Source organism: Orcinus orca, chromosome 4 (genome assembly GCF_937001465.1).
Source record: "Orcinus orca chromosome 4, mOrcOrc1.1, whole genome shotgun sequence".
Taxonomy (NCBI): domain Eukaryota; kingdom Metazoa; phylum Chordata; class Mammalia; order Artiodactyla; family Delphinidae; genus Orcinus; species Orcinus orca.
Genome location: NC_064562.1, coordinates 71,646,921 through 71,664,422, shown reverse-complemented (window position 1 = coordinate 71,664,422; position 17,502 = coordinate 71,646,921). Strand labels below are relative to the sequence as shown.

General features: G+C 38.0%; 1 pseudogene; it reads right to left on the bottom strand.

Annotated features, from left to right (window-relative positions):
* Positions 1-14,970: 14,970 nt before the first annotated feature.
* Positions 14,971-16,484, bottom strand: LOC101279548 (mitotic spindle assembly checkpoint protein MAD1-like; annotated as a pseudogene).
* Between the last annotated feature and the right edge of the window lie 1,018 nt (positions 16,485-17,502).

Sequence of the window (17,502 nt, the reverse complement as noted above, 5' to 3'; positions counted from 1 at the left end):
AATTATAAGTAAAAGTACCTTCACAGTCTTCATAAGGAAATGATAGTTTAATCTTAGGACTGTCACTTATTGCGATGGATGATGCCTGGCAGCTCTATGTCAAAATGAGTGGTCAGAAGGGAATACTTCAAAGGCACTTAGGTTCTCAATTGACAAAACAATAACACAGAGAGACAATCCCCAGTTAAATGAGCAGCCCCATGTATATGGAGTTTCCAACACTTCATGTGACACACTTTGTAACTTTTTACTTGAATAGAGGAAATCCCACATTATAGGCCAGGATTTGGGACAAAACTCAGAAGTTCCTAAAGGCACATGCTAATGTGAACTTGCTTACATTTGAATTGTTTTAATTGCCCTGTAGATTGGATGAAACTACTGTCTACTCACAATGTTTTTTCCTTCATTCTAGCTGTTTTTGCACTTCAACAGTGTTGTAAAATATTTAGAAAAATGTCTGGTAGATAAAAGTGGCTATCTACTCTATATTGGATCTCATCGTACACTACTAGGTATAGCATGGGTGGATATCTCCTTTCCTTGAGTTATTCTTAAATTTCTGAAAGGTACTATGTGAAGCTCTGGAGGAAGATTAAGAAATATATTTTAGCTTACAAACTAATATTGTCTTTAGACTTCTAGGAATGTGCTAGGGATTATAATAACTGCTCTATATTTATATTAACTCATTCAATCATTATAGCAACATTGTAAAACTGTTTTATTATTACTCTTAAATTTTAGATGATAAAATTACAGCTTAGAAAGGTTACAGTAAATAATGTAAAAAAATGAATAAACAGAAACTTCAATTAAATACAGTCAGGAGGCCAGAATGGGGAGTTCTCATGCACTGTGACTACAGCAGAGCCCAACAGGAAGAAGAAAGACTCCTCTTCTTTCCTGGCAAGGACTCAGCCTATGAAAAGCCATGGACTCTTTACTAGAGCCTTCCCAACTTCCTTTTCCCTCTATAAAAAGAGTTCTTCTCACCATTTTTGCTGGGGACTTGCATGTGGCTTGTCTTGGTTGCAGACCCCAAATTGCAATGATCTGCTGATCACAAATAAACCTATTTTTACTGGAGAAAAAACTGGTAGTCTGTTTTAGGTCAACACTGTAAATCACATACTCTGAAAATAGAAACTACAGATTTCAGTATAAGCTGGCTTGTGACAGGGGCCCAGAGTCTTAAACATGGTGCAATACTGAATTTTAATGTTAAATTAGTTATTTTTCGTTTTAGAGAATTTCTGGCTTTCTTTCCATTCAAAGAGCTACTAAATTCTGCAAATTCTTCAAATGAGAAATACACTTTTCATGTAAAGTATAAAATTAGTAAGGATGTTTGGGAATTTAATCATCAATAGCTATATGTACCCATGTAATTTCAAACTGAAATTTCAATCGAAATTAAAACTCACTCTTTCCTTGATTGTTGTGCCTCCCATCTACTGCATTTCACACTCTTTTCCTACCACTCTCCCTCTCACTCAGTTTGCTCAAATTGCTTATGCCTGCTGGAAAAGACAGGCATGTGTTTGACCTTAAGACCTGGGCTGGAGAACTTGTTTTGCCTATCTAGATCCTCTCTTCATGTTTCTCCACCTTTCTCTGTTCAGCCAATGGGGATCATCAAGACAGGATCAGGGGGAAAGAGGGTAGAGGTCCACATGTTTTAACCCTGGCTCCTTCCCAGTGGGCTGAGTGCAAGTGGACTGAGTTCCTCAAGCAAAGGCTATTGGAGCTCCTGTGAGGCTGTGATCTTTCTACGTTGCTTTTTTTGTCTTACCTTAACTGCTCTCTCATCCCCTCATTGTGTCACTAGCCCTAGGATATTATGCTTTTCCTTGTGGCTTCCCTACACAATGTCCACACACTTGTAAATAGTCCCTTTATTAAGCTCTTCTCCAGTTACCCATTTTGAATGAACTATGTATTCTCTGCTAGGACTTTGATTTTTACAGGGCATATGCACTTAAGTATTCTTTCTGCCAGGAACACCTTTCTCCCAGATATCCTCATTGCTATTCATTTATTCCCATCAAGTTGCTGCTCAAATGTCACTTTTCTCAGTGAGGTCTATTCTGACATTTTTATTTAAAATTACAACTCCTGCCCCTATCCCAGCATCCATATTCCCCTTACCTAAATCTGTTGCTTTATAGCAATCATCACCTTATAATAATCTACCTAATTTATGTATTAATTATTCTCGTTGACTTTGCTCATCATTAACGTATAAGAACCACGAGATGAAAAATATTTGTCTATTTAGTTAATTTATGTCTCCCAAGCTCTAACACAGTGCCTAGCACATAGTAAGCAGTCAATAAATATGTTGGATGGACTTAAAAGTTAACGCAGGGGGCTTCCCTGGTGGTGCAGTGGTAGAGAGCCCACCTGCCGATGCAGGGGACACGGGTTCGTGCCCTGGTCCGGGAAGATCCCGCATGCCACGGAGCGGCTGGGCCCGTGAGCCATGGCCGCTGAGCCTGCGCGTCCAGAGCCTGTGCTCCGCAACGGGAGAGGCCACAGCAGTGAGAGGTCCACGTACCGCAAAAAAAAAGAAAAGTTAATGCAGGGGAAGTAAGCTTGACAAGGGAGGCAGCATGGTATGGTGCTAAGAACATAGTCTATGAAATCAGATATATCTTCTTTCAAATCACAAATCAGCCATTTGCTAGCTTTGTGAAGTTAATCTTGATGAAATTCAATCTCGTTATCTCTAATATAGGCTAACAATACCTTGCAGAGCTGTTGTGAGGTCATAGGTTGCCTGGTGTCTTGGTGATATCTGTAAATATCAGTCTTCTGCTACGCCTTATTTAGTGGTGTTGTATTCTACCCATATTATATTACATCTAAAGAGTTGGGTCACATGATTAAAATACAATTACTAAAAATACTCATAGCACTCTACTTTTTCTCACCTTACTAGTCTTCACTCTTCTTTTCATGTCGTGGGCCTTCCACACATCAGGGAAAATATTTATCACCATATGAGCTCCACTGCCACAGGGTAAATATTCCAAGGCACAATTACTAGATTTCCCTCTCAAAAATGGATAGCATGCCTTCTCTCCCCGCCCCCACCTCTTTCCACATATATATATGTATAATGTCATATCATAGGCAGGACCTTGAGGGGCTATGGCCTTACTATTTCACTCAGGTTTTATAACAGTAAAAGGGGGAAGATAAAGGAATTAGGAATTAGATGAAAATTTTTTAAAAAACTTGTTTTGATAATATCAAATAAAAATTTAATGTGGCCCTTAGATCACTAATATTTTTCTTGTTTTGACTATTAGTTTCTGGGATGCAAACTCAAATCCCATTCTTAGCAGATAGAAACTTTATTTAATATAATATTTCAGTGCAATCAAACTTGAATTTTGATGGACAATTATGATTTTTCTGTTCTTATTCAAATGTATCCCCAACCTAAATCTTTTGCCGTGAACCAGGAAAATCTACAATGTCCAATGGACATCTATTCTCTGTTGTCCTATAAATACCTTAAGCTGAAAACATCTCAAATTGAATTCATCTTCCTCTCCCACAAACTTACTCATCCTCCTCTATAGTTTAACTGAATTGCTTAACTATTCAAATAGTTGCTAAAGCCAAATCTAAGAGACATTCTTGCCTCCTCTTTCTCTGGCTAAATCTTCTGCATTGATTCATACATCCATCACCAAACACTTATTGAGTACCTCCCAGACCCTATATGATACATAAAATATTTCTGTCCTCATGAAACTTACATTCTAGTGAAGTAAAGAACTCATAGACATGTAAATCGATGAGCAAAATAATTTCAGACTGTCATAATTCCAAAGAAGAAAATAAGAGTGCTGTGACAGGTGTGAATGGAGGGTGGGTGAGGAATCACTGAGGAAAGGTCTCTCTGAGGAAATGATAATCTAAGATGAAAAGATCATTGTCAGGTGAAGTCAGCCATGCAAAGATAAAGGAACAGGGTCTATTCCAGAAAGAAGAAAGAACCAATGTACATATATACATTTCTGGGCACGTTCACAGAACAGAAAGGCGATTAGTATTGATGGATGACCATAGTGATAGAGAACATATTAGATGAACCTGATATATTAGCAAGGACAAGGTGAACTAAAGATTTTGTAAATTATGTCAAGACTTTGATTCCTGGTGTGAGGATAAAACATTGAGGGAGCCAGTGACTCACTAAATCTATGCAAATCTCTTCAGATCTTTTGACCCTATTTTCCCCTGACTTCAACTCATGGCTAGCTGTTCCCTCCATTCAGGCCATGATTAATTAAAACATTAATTGAATTAATCCATTAATTGTTCTTTATCCATACTCTCTTCAGTCTTTCTACCCTCTAAGTCTACTCTCCACAATAAAGCCAGATTTACTTATTTAAGACTTTATTTTTTAGAGAAGTTTTAGGTTCACAGAAAAGTTGAGAGGAAGGTATAGAGATTTCCCTTATATTCCAGGAGATATATAACTGGGGGTCAGGCTTGGTGCTGTTTTCTTGTTTGCTTTGTTTTGTTTTAGTAGACTTTATTTCCCATATACTGCCTGCCCCCACACAGGCATAGTTTCCTTCCTTATTGACATGCCCCATCATAGTGGTATATTTGTTACCCTCAGTGAATCTACATTGACACCTCATTATCACCCAGAGTCCATAGTTTACATTGCGGTTCACTCTTGGGATTGTATATTCTATGGGTTTGGACAAACGTAAAATAACATGGATCCATCATTAGAGTACCATACAGAGTATTTTCTCTGCTCTAAAAATCCCCTGTTATCCTCCTAGTCATTCCTCTCTTCTTCTCTACCCTCTAACACCCTGGCAACCATTGATCATTTTGTTGTTTCCATAGTTTTGCCTTTTCCAGAAGGTCATCTAGTTGGAATCATACAGTAAGTATATAGCCTTTTCAGAATGACTTCTTTTACTTAGAAATATGCATTTGTTTCTTCCATGTCTTTTCATGCCTTGAAAGTTCATTTCTTTTTAGCACTGAATAATATTCCATTGCACTGATGTACTACAGTTTCTTTATGCATTCACCTACTGAAGGACACCTTTGTTGCTTCCAAGTTTTAGCAATTATGAATAACGCTTCTATAAACATTCATGTGCAGGTTTTTTGTGTGGACCTAGGTTTTCCACTTCTTTGGGTAAATACTAAGGAACACAATTGCTGGATCATATAGTAATAGCATGTTTAGTTTTATAAGAAACTGCTAAACTGTCTCCAAAGTGGTTATACCATTTTGCATTCCTACCATTAACTACTATGGGTTCCTGTTGCTCTACATCCTCACCAGAATTTGGTGTTGTCAGTGTTTTGGATTTTGGCCACTCTAATAGGTGTGTGGTTTATTCATTTTTAAGGAAATTCTGTCATGTTACTCTTTTGATGAAAAGTCTTTGATGATTGAATAAAGAAGGAAGGAAGAAAGGCAAAAGGAAGGTACAATTCTCCACTTGTTCTTCATTGCCATGAAGGTAAAATCAGGTTCTTCAACAAATGTTAAAAGATCCCTGCTGTATGATCTCTTTCCCCAACATCACCATATCTCTTATGCATTCTCTATGTTCGAGACAGTGAACTATTTACAGTTCCTGAATAAGCCCTGCTTTTATTCCTGAAATTTACATGTGTTATTTTCTTTGCCTAAATAATTTTCAACCAGTTTGTCTGGCTAATTCCAACATAATTTTTGGATGTCAGTATTATTCTAGACAACCACGCCCTCCAACCCCAGAACTGGTTAGCTGGCCTGGTGTGTCTTCCCATAATGGCCCTTTATTTACTCCCATCATGGTAGAATCACACCATGTGGTGTGATTGTTTCTTGTCATTTTTAAACTGTAAGCACCTTGAGGGAAGACTGCATTATTTTCATTGCAGTATTCATAAACACTTGATATTTAGTAGATGTCAATTAATATTCACTGCATCACACTCAATTGATTTGATGTCTGTGTGTCTTTCCCCTCAAAATAAGAAAATGGAGGTGGGCAGGGTGGGAACAAAACTATACTTTGGTAACCTCCTATACACAATCTCACCTGACCTTTTTTGGTTTGTATACATTGACATCAAACTTATGGTGAAATATTTGAGAAAATATGATATAAATATACATATATAGAGATTTGATAAATATTTGAATGATATCAATAAGGATAATCACTGAAAAATATTTTCATGTATATAACTCAGAGTGATATCTATTTATTGGTTTTAGTGAATGAAATTAATAAATATATATATGTAATTTATCATTTGACTATGATATTGCTTTTTAGAAATAAACTATTTAATTTAGAATAGCTTTAGATCTATAGAAATAATTATCCACATCCATTTTTCCCTATAATTAACACAGTAGTATGGTACATTTCTTATAATTAAAGGACCAATATTGATATGTTATTATTAACTAAAGTCCATGATTTATTCAGATTTTCTAAGATTTACCTAATATCATTTTTATGCCACAAGATCCCATCCAGGATACCACACTGCATTTAGTTATCATGTCTCAAAGCTACGACTCACTTGACTGTGACAATTTCACAAACTTTTCTTGTTTTTGATGACCTTAAGAGTTTTTCAGAGTACTGGGTCAAGTATTTTCCAGAATATCCCATTATTGGGATTTGTCTGGTGGTTTTCTCACAATTAAACTGGTTATGGATTTTAATGAGGAAGACCAATAGGAAAACTGCCATTCTTATTACATCATATCAAGAATACATACTATCAACATGACTTTTTGATGTTGAAGTTGACCTTGATTGCCTGGCTGAGGTAGTGTTTGTCTGATTTTTCTACTGTAATGTTAATTCCCCCACCTCTTTCCATACTGTAGTCTTCGGAAGGATGTCCCTTCAGAGTAAGATATCTACATAAATTATTTGGAATTCTTGTACATCAGAGATTTTTCCATAGAAATTCCTTTTTAAATATTGTTATTTTTTTTAGCCTGCTTCAAATAAAAGTCTTACAAACTACACATAAGTATAGATGTTTATCTCTGCCATTCCTGGCCTCAGAGAATTAAATCTTAACCCATAAATAAGAGAAGGTGTATATTTTTGTTTGTCAATTTTAATTACAAGAGACATAAAACTAAAATGCAATATACTTATCATTTTCTTCTTTTTTGGCTACCTGTTAAGTTTTTTCTGATAGGTGAGAAGAAAGATTGATTTATGTACTCACTGTCCCCTGCAAACACACACACACACACACACACACACACACACACACATACATACACACACACATACACACACCCAACACCTTAATTGCATATCCAGATCTAGTCATAGACCAGCTGTGAAGGAACTGAAGTTAGTCAGATTGGTTCAAATCTGCTTCCCTTATCAAGATTTCATTGCCCCTACTCTGATGCCCCTAGTCTTCTCCCCATCTCCTTCTATGAATGTTCTACACACAATAGTCCCCTAAAGAAACTCCTATAAAATTATTTGAATACTGCTCTGTCTACAATTGCCTTTTTAAAATAAATGAATTTAATTCATTAAGATAACATACTATCTGGCACTTTTAATAAATAAGGTGCCATGTAATAAATGGAAATAGGGAATACATTTCAGACAAAAGAGGAAGACACAGAATCATATGATAGAGTGTACAGTATTAATTTTGAAATCTGATATATGGTTGACTTGACATCCAACAAGACAGCTTTGAATTATAACCTGGGAAAAGTTAAGGTTGATCTCTGATCGACAGTGAAGACAAAAGCAGAGCAGTAAGCAAGTGATCAAAGAATTAAAGCAGAGTTTACAAACCAATTAACTCATAACTATGTCACAGTGTAAAGTAATTTTGCAAAGTGATGACCAGTGAATGGAGACTTGTAAAAAAAGAGTCTTGCTTAGCACTTGGAGAAGAAGCAAACGTAAAAAAGCCTATCTAAGCAAGTATTTAGATAAACGAAACTTGTAAGACAAAATAAGAGATCAAATGTCCTGATTTTAGCTCAGAGCTTGTTTTATTTTTTTGTAAGTTGGCATTTGGTTTGTTGTCTTTTAGAATCATCTATTTAACTAGTAGAATAATTTCTTTATACATAAACATGTAAATTTAATGATGAATCTATTCCCTTGATACAGTAGTGACCGGATCAGTGTGCTTCCTGCCTGCAGAGTTTACTGTAGTCAAGAACTATAGAGGGGGGCTTCCCTGGTGGCGCAGCGGTTGGGAGTCCCCCTGCCGATGCAGGGGACGCGGCTTCGTGCCCCGGTCCGGAAGGATCCCACATGCCGCGGGGCGGCTGGGCCCGTGGGCCATGGCCGCTAAGCCTGTGCGTCCGGAGCCTGTGCTCCGCAATTTGGAAGCATAACACAAAGTAAATAGCATTGCTTAACTTTTATTTATACCTGACCCTAAAATATCATGTTGTATTAAAAAGTGTTTGTCATGTGGTTGAGAATGAATATACCACTAGAAACACTTTAATAGTTCCTTACTGGAATTAGCTTTATTATAAATAAATTTTTTAAGTCCAAAATAGAATTTTAAAATCATTTGTAGAAAATAGCTCATGTTTCTTTTTCTTTTTTCTTTCTTCAGAATATATACTAGCATCATAAAAATAAATTATAAAAAGAAATAGGGCATTTCTCAGATGAAACTAAGTGAATAAATCAGCATACTTCTATTTGTTTGATGTAGCAGACAATTACATTTCATAGGAAACACCTAGTTAACAAATCATGCACATTGTTCCCTTATTTCTATTCAGTGGATCACACAGTTAGACTATAGTCTTTGATAAGTATTTCCATTTGCAGACTCAGAAATCAGAATTGTACTTCTGTTCATTTCTCTCCCCTCCCTAATGCTATTTAGATTAATAAGATAAACACCATTCTAAGTCATTTGTATTTGGCCAAGGTAAAGTACGTGGAATGAAATTTTATTCTTTCCATCCAATACAGTTCTCTCTGCAAAGAAAAAATAATAGTAAAATATTGGAAAATAGGAAAAAAATGGACATCTTAAGATGCTAACTGATTTATATTGTTTTAATGTTCATTTTATTCTAATATACTAGAAAAACAAATGTTTGTAATGTTGTCTCATATCCTAACCCCTATCTTATTTTGCAATTTATGTGAATATCATTTGCAGACTAATCTTATTTTTAAACTTGAAGCCCTACAGGCTTTTCTGTCTGAGTAGGCTAGATAATATTTTTATTTATTTATATATTTCATTTATTTAGGGTGTTTCTTCAGTCTTAGTCTTGTAACTAACGCAGATTGCTTTCTATGGAGTAGATTCGTTCATGTCACCTACAACTTCCAATTATCCCGGTTAGCTGCTAACCAGAAAAGAATAAATGAAAGGTATGAAAATGTTAATTACTCATGTATTCCATTATTGTGGTGTAAGTGAAATGGACTGATCAAAAAAATTGAGTCTACTGTAAAGAAGTTCAAAATTGGACAGAACTGAGTTTGATTACTGGCTCTATCACTACCTGTGTTCTGCCCTTGCTTCTTTCTTAATTTCAGTTCAAAATATATAAAATAAGAATAGAGTTTTGGGTTTTTTTTTTTTTTTGGTTTTTTTTGCGGTACGCGGGCCTCTCACTACTGTGGCCTCTCCCGTTGCGGAGCACAGGCTCCGGACGCGCAGGCTCTGCAGCCATGGCTCACGGGCCCAGCCGCTCCGCGGCATGTGGGATCTTCCCGGACCGGGGCACGAACCCGTATCCCCTGCATCAGCAGGCGGACTCCCAACCACTGCGCCACCAGGAAAGCCCGTCAAATGCATGTTTTTTTAAGAAGAGTTTTTCAGAAGCAGAAATTTGATAATTGTTTGAGGAAGTTACATAAAAGGAGAAGGGACAACAGTGCCTGGGAAATTCAGGTTCTATGGAACTGGAGAGAGAAAACTGAGCCCTTTAACTGTGGCAAACAAGATGGGTGAGAGATTAGGTATGGTTGGACAGGTCAAAATACCATGAATCCGTGTGGAAAAAAACTCAGGGCCAATACGCATATTTTGTTACTAGCACCCAGCGAACTACCAACTGATTGTTCAGTTTGGAGCAATGAATGCCTTGTTGTGTCTAGAGATTTTATTTTAGTGTATTAATAATTTAATTAATCCTCAAAGCCAATAGAATAGGGGTTGAGAGGACTTTGACATGCTTTTGTATAATAGTACATAAAGCGGAAGCTTAGTCCCTGAAGAAGGGAACAGGGCAGAATCCATTTGAACTTGCTTCTAATCTGGACTCCAGTAGAATAGAAATGTGCTTCTTAAATGATCTGTAATGAAGGCCAATTTTAACTTTGTAAAATATAGTATAAAAGATTGCAGTTATGCCATTATATAGCCAGAAGTAGAAGTTATTGTACGTTGTAAAGTAATAAGATGCATATTGTTCCCAGTGTGTCATTTTAAAAATATATATTAAAAAGAAAATAGCCATGAATTTATCTAAAAAAATAATATAAATATTTGTTTATCAATTTGTTAATAAAGAGAAATCAAACTGGTAAAATCTAGTTTTATTTTCTTGAGAGTACTCTGGCACCATTAATTATGATGGAATCTATTATCAAGGAACTTTATTATGTAATTTTTAGGCATAGTGGACTATTATACAGGCTTAAGCTGTATTGTGTAGATTTTTGAAAGATATTTTCAGCTTTAAAAGGGCTAGTTAAAAGATATATAAAGTTAATTTTTAGCCTAATAAAAGGTAGCATAAAATTGGGGAGTTAAAAATTCCCCATTGTAATAAGAGTTTTGAATGGTTTCTTCTTACTGAAAATATAAATGCATTTTATAAAAGAAAAAAATTTTCCAATATATAGACTTCTGAGAAAATAGCTTTCAAATAGAGAAGCTTAATCTCCCTTCTCATTGTGTTAAGCAGATTTTCAGGTACACACAATCTTTGTCATATTACGTCATGGGAAGGTGATTCATAACCACAGTTATACAATGACATTTCCTCAGTTTAGATCAATTTCGCAGGGTATATTTTTAGCTTATTTCAAGGTTATCACTTATGTAAATGAAAACATCTTGCCAGTTTATTCACCCGCCTATTTTTTACATGCTTTCCCTGAAAAAAAAAATTCTGTGTGGTTTATTACTTATTAAATCACAGTTGCCTTCCTGAATTGTAAAGGAGCTTTCAACAATTCAGCATTTGTGAAGTATACTTGAATTAACAGATGTCTGCTTTTATTGAGGAATATGCTTGGGTGTTTTGATCAATGGAAGTTTAGAAATACTAGGGAAAAGGTTGTTTTAGAAATATAGCTGGCTGTCAGGTAGCAGTAGACTCTTAATACTAGGATTTAGAACTCATAAGTTGACTGATGTATTTACAAAGCAGATAAGATAAAATGTAGAAACATCAAAGTTGTGTTGACTGCTGAGTCTGACATGCTGAAACATTTTGATACTTGTTTTTAGCAGTTCATATCAGAAGCTGAATCAACATAAGTATCAGGTAAATTATAGCATTATTTGTTTATGGAGTCTCCTGTAGAAGCACAATCCTATTTAAGAATGAATAGGAATATGCTATTACACTTTATTTAGTCTCCCAGTATGTCTTATATAACTGGCACCAAATTTGTTGTCCTTTGTTGACACTCCTTAGCTAAGGAGGAGGAGTTAACTTTTGGAGCTAACTCTGAAAAAAAGACTCTACTATGTGTTTCATTCTCCTTGAGCCAGAATAAGGTGTATATTTGCTCAGAACGTGATTTAATGTGATTTTTTTTTTCCTGAGGGATGTGCTTTCTTCTAGCAGTTTTAAATCTTTGGCACACTAACAACCTAGAAGTAATAGATAAATTCCTAGAACATATAACCTATCAAGACAGGATCATGAAGAAAGAAAATCTGAACAGACTGATTACTAGTAAGGAAATTGAATCAGTAATCCAAAAAACTCCCAGCAAACAAAAGTCCAGGGCCAGGTGAATTCTACCAAACATTCAAAGAATTAATACCAATCCATCTCAAACTCTTCCAAAAAATAGACGAGGAGAGAATACTTCCAAACTCACTTCACAAAGCCAGCATTACCCTAATACCAAAACCAGACAAGGATACTACAAGAAAAGAAAATTAGAGGCCAATGTCACTGATAAATATAGATGCAAAAATCCTCAGGAAAATATTAACAAACTGAATTCAACAATGCATTAAAAGAATCATACACTGTGATCAATTGGAATTTATTCCAAGGATGCAAGTATGGTTCAACAACAGCAAATTGATCAATGTAATATGCTACATTAACAAAATGAATGACAAAAAATAATACAATCATCTCAATAATAGCAGAAAAGGTACTTGATGAAATTCAACATCCATTTATGATAAAAACTCATAACAAAGTGGGTATAGAGGAAATGTACCGTAGTGTAATAAAGGCCATATATGACAAACCCACTGTTAATGTCATCCTCAATGGTGAAAACCTGAAAACTTTCCCTCTACGATCAGGAACAAGACAAGGATGCTCACTCGTACCACTCTGTCCAATATAGTACTGGCAGTCCTAGCCAGTGCAATTAAACAAGGAAAAGAAACAAAAGACATACAAATTTTGAAAGGAAGAATTGAAACTGTCACTATTTGCAGATGACAGTGAAATTGTACTACTATCTTTCGCCACACATAAGAATTAACTCAAAATGGATTAAAGACTTGAATGTAGGACCTGAAACTATAAAACTCCTAGCAGAAAATATAGGTGGCAGTAAGCTCCTTGATATTAGCCTTGGAGATATATATTTTTTTGAATTTGACACCAAAAGCAATGGCAACAAAAGTAAAAGTAAAAAAGTGGGACTACATCAATTTAAAAAGCTGTTACACAGCAAAGGAAGCCTCCAACAAAACGAAAAGGCACCCTACAGAATGGTAGGAAATATTTGCAAATCACAGATCTGATAAGGTACTAATGTCCAAAATATATAAAGAAGGCATCATAGCTCAATAGCAACACACACACACACACACACACACACACACACATCTGATTTTAAAAATGGGCAGAGATTCCGAATAGACATTTTCCCAAAAAAGACACACAGATGGCCAACAGGTACATGAAACGATGTTCAATATCACTAATCATCAGGTATATGCAAATCAAAACCACAGTGAGATTTAACCTCACATATGTCAGAATGGCTATTATTAAAAAGACAAGAAATAAAAAGTTTTGGCAAGGATGTGCAGAAAAAGGAACAGTTGTACACTGTTGGTGGGAATGTAAATTAGTGCTACCACTATGGAAAACAGTATGGAGGTTCCTCAAAAACTTAAAAAAAAGAACTACCATACGATCCAGCAATTCCACTTCTGGGTATTTGTCCAAAGAAAATAAAAACACTAACTCAAAGATACATACATCCCCATGTTCACTGCAACATTATTTACAATAGCCAAGACATGGAAACAACCTGTGTCCAACAATGAATGGATAAAGAATATGTGATATATATAACATATATAATTAAATATTATATACAAAATATTCAGCAATAAAAAAGTAGGAAATCTTGCTATTTGTGACAACATGGATGGACCTCGAGGGCATTATGCCAAGTGAAATAAGTTACACAGAAAAAGACAAATACTGTATAGTCTGTCTTATATTTGGAATCTGAAAAACAATCCAGAAAAACAAACTCATGGATACAGAAAACAGACTGGTGGTTGCCAGGGGCAGGGGCTGGGGGCTGGCAAAGTGGGTGAAGGTAGTCAAAAGGTATGCGCTTCCAGTTAAAAAATAAATAAGCCACTGGGAATGTAGGTACAGCATGATGATTACAGTTAATACTTCTGTATTGTATATTTGAATGTTGCTAAGAGAAGAAATCTTAAAAGTTCTCATCATGAGGAAAAAAACTGTAGCTATGTATGGGGACTGACGTTAACTAGACTTACTGTGGTATCATTTCAAAACATATACAAATATAGAATCATTACATTTACGGCTGAACCTAATATGCTATATGTCAATTACACTTCAATTAAAAAAAGAAAAGCATTTTAAAAACTTTGTGTAATTTTATTTGTAAAAAATTTTCAAAATAAATGTATTCAATATTTAATTATTTAATATTTATTAATGGACCGTGGATCAAACGCATGCTTTAAAAATGAACATGCATATATTGGTGTGCATACTGCACATTTTTTTTACAAAGGGGTGCACAATCAAGCAAGTCTGGAGAAAACAGCTGGAACGAGCCTACGACAGCTCAGTGTGGCCGGTGCAGCCTAGCCTTGTGCCTGTGGTGGAGGAGTGACAGGACGAGGATTGAGGTGTGCTCCGGAAGAGAGGGTATGCGAGCCTTCTGAACAGGTGGAGGAGAAGGAACCTAGCTTAGAGGGCATCTGAGGGACAGAGAAAATCAGGAGCTGCCTGAGTCACCTAAACCCACCCAGCAGCAAGCACAGGTGACTCCAAAGACCTGAAGAAGGAAGAGAGGCGTCTCCAAGCCCCGTCTAATGCTAGGGCAGAGCCCTGTTCCAAGCCTGGGCACCTGCTCCCACCACTGCTCACCTTCCCGCCCTAAAGCCCCTGAAAGCCGCAATTCTTTTAATTGTTGGGGGAGAAAGGCAATTAACACCATTTTCCAAGTTCCTAATTTTAAGTCATAGCATCATAAATGGACAGACCTGTATCCACTGTCTCGCAGGAAGCACTTTTGATGTTCCGAAGCATCCACTCGATGGCGGCCGGAAGCGGGTAGCAACGGAGCTGCTCCTTTCAAGGTACCGCCCAAGTACAGGTGGGAAGGTGGAAGGGAGATGCTCAAAGGCAAAGGCAGGGATTCTGAGGGACAGAAGTGCACCCGGGAGGGAGGCTGCACAGGGTCTGGGTAAGGAACGAAGGCGGGAGGCTGCCCCTTACTTGCTAAGGGCTCCGGCCAAGTCGCTCTCTGGGCCTCGTCTTCCTCACCTTCTTCAGCAGCATGACGAGTTCCGGTCTCTGGGCCACGCCTCCCGAGTCTCCCGCTTCTTCCTCTCCTCCAGCAGCTGACTGCTGACTTGGCGGACCTCCTCCTCGAACAGCTGCCTGACCTTCTCCAGCCCGGGACGCTGCAGGTGATGGAGCTGCTCCTGTCTTTCAGGGCAAGCTCTCTCTGCTGAGACCCAACAAAGAACATGGAACTGTCTCCCGGGTCCTAATGTTCAAGTCCAGGGCCTGGTCCAGTCTCGCCCAGCTCTGCAGCTTCGCCAGCAGCCTCGCCTTCTCTGGCTCCAGATTCAGCAGATTTTCCTGCATCTCCTGACGTCCCAGCCTTCGCTGCAGCCCCTCCGGTTTTTCTCTGAGCAGCCTGTTTGTTGTTCTCTCACTTCTCCGGCGGGGAGGCTTCTCTTTCCTCAGTTCGTTTAGCTCCCGCCATCTTGCGCAGCGGCACCGCTCAGACTTCCTGTTCTTCAGCATCGCAGCAGGAATAATTGATGCTCCAAATCCTTAATCTGTTTTTTTGTTTTTTTGTTTTTTTGTTTTTTTGTTTTTTGTGGTACGCAGGCCTCTCACTGTTGTGGCCTCTCCCGTTGCGGAGCACAGGCTCCGGACGCGCAGGCTCAGCGGCCATGGCTCACGGGCCCAGCTGCTCCGTGGCATGTGGGATCTTCCCGGACCGGGGCACGAACCCGCACGAACTTCCGCATCGGCAGGCGGACTCCTAACCACTGCGTCACCAGGGAAGCCCCTCCAAATCCTTAATCTTATGCTCCTGGTCTGCTCTCACTTCTTGGCCGGCCTGGAATTCCTAAATTTTCTGAATAGATTCCGGCCTTTTTTTTTTTTTTTTTTTTTTTTTTTTGCCCGTGTGTGCTGCAAGGCCAGCTGCACGCACCTTCAGCTTCTGCTTCTCAGACTCTAGGAACTTAAACTGCACCTCCTAGCTCTGCACTCGACTGCCGTTCCGAGATCTTCCCCTTTAAAGCACTGATGGTCTCACTGGCTTCTGCCAGGCCCTCCTTCTCCCGCGGGTTCTCGCTGGCTGCGTCCAGGCTCTGCTTACGCAATCTGTTGCGCTCCAGCTGCTCTTTCGTCTTCTCGTCCACCTCGGCCTCCTGTTCCTGAAGTTGCTGAATGCGTGTCAAGAGCTCCTTGTTGTGGTCAGGCTCGAGATGCCGACCCCTGGCACTAGTGCTGGACGCTCGCTCCAGTTCCACTCAAGCCCTCTTGTGACTCGGCTCCATCTGCATCTTTTCCAGCTCCATCTGGATGAGGCAAGTCTGAATGGATCTGCTTCGTGTGTTTGTCCAACTGCATCTCTGCTGGTACTTAATCTGCAGAGAACCTTGGGTAGAGGTGGAAACATCCAGTCCAAATCCTCCCTCCACTCCCTGAGAAATGAAATTTTTCAAGACCTTAGGGTGGATAGGAAGGTGGTGTTTTCCCCCTGGTGTTCCATGCCTCCCTCCCTCCCTTCCTTCCTTCCTTCCTTCCTTCCTTCCGTCCTTCCGTCTTTACCTCCTTTCCTTCTCTCTTCTTTTTATCCTGTACTAAAGGTAACATCGTCATGCTGATTTTCCATTTTTGGTTCTTACTTTCATCAGTCCCAGGAAAAGGGCTTCTAGGGTGCTGCTTATTTTCTTAAGCTGGGTGCTGGTTACATTTGTGAAAATTCATGAAAGTAGAGAATTATCATTTGTCACTTTTCTCTCTATAAAATTCTGATCAAATATTTTATATGGGCTATATTTTGTCTCTATTGAACATCCAAGCTTGGCCTGTTTTTGATATTAATTCTAAAATTCCCTCTCAACTTCTTTATAACATCTGTTATTTCTGAAGGCCTAGCTCATGTTTCCTCATTCAGTTCAATGACTAAATTCTCAAACGTTATCCTTCTTATACTCCCACTATTGATTTTAGCGTTGGTATTGCTGTTGTTGCTATTTAAGTCCTTAATTTACAGGTGCTTACTTTTTGACACTTGAAAATCATTTTAAAAATTAAATTGCAACTTTAAAATGAAGTTCTCAAAAATTGCAATTGTTCAACTTGACTGTATATGAGAACGTGAAATCTAAAGGTGCCTTAAAAAAATCTAGACATAAGAAAAAATATTATCAGAAAGAGACATTATTATATAAATACAATAACAGAACTTCTGATATGTAGGTAATGCAGACAGTTCTAGTTATCTAGTCAATGAGCACACAGCAAGTACTTAAAAAATTTTCATTTCCATTCTTTTGTTCATCTTCTCCCTCCTTCCCTTTCTGTCTCTTTCCTTTCCCTGCCTTTTCTTTATTTTCCATTCCTTCCTTCCTTCCTTCCTCTCTCCCTCCTTCCCTCCCTCCCTCCGTCCCTCCCTTCCTCCCTTCCTTTCTTTCTTTCTTGGAACTGGAACTAGATTCAGGTTAGATATTTTTGGCAAGAATGCTTCATAGGTGGATTGTGTACTTCCATCAGGAGGTACAAAT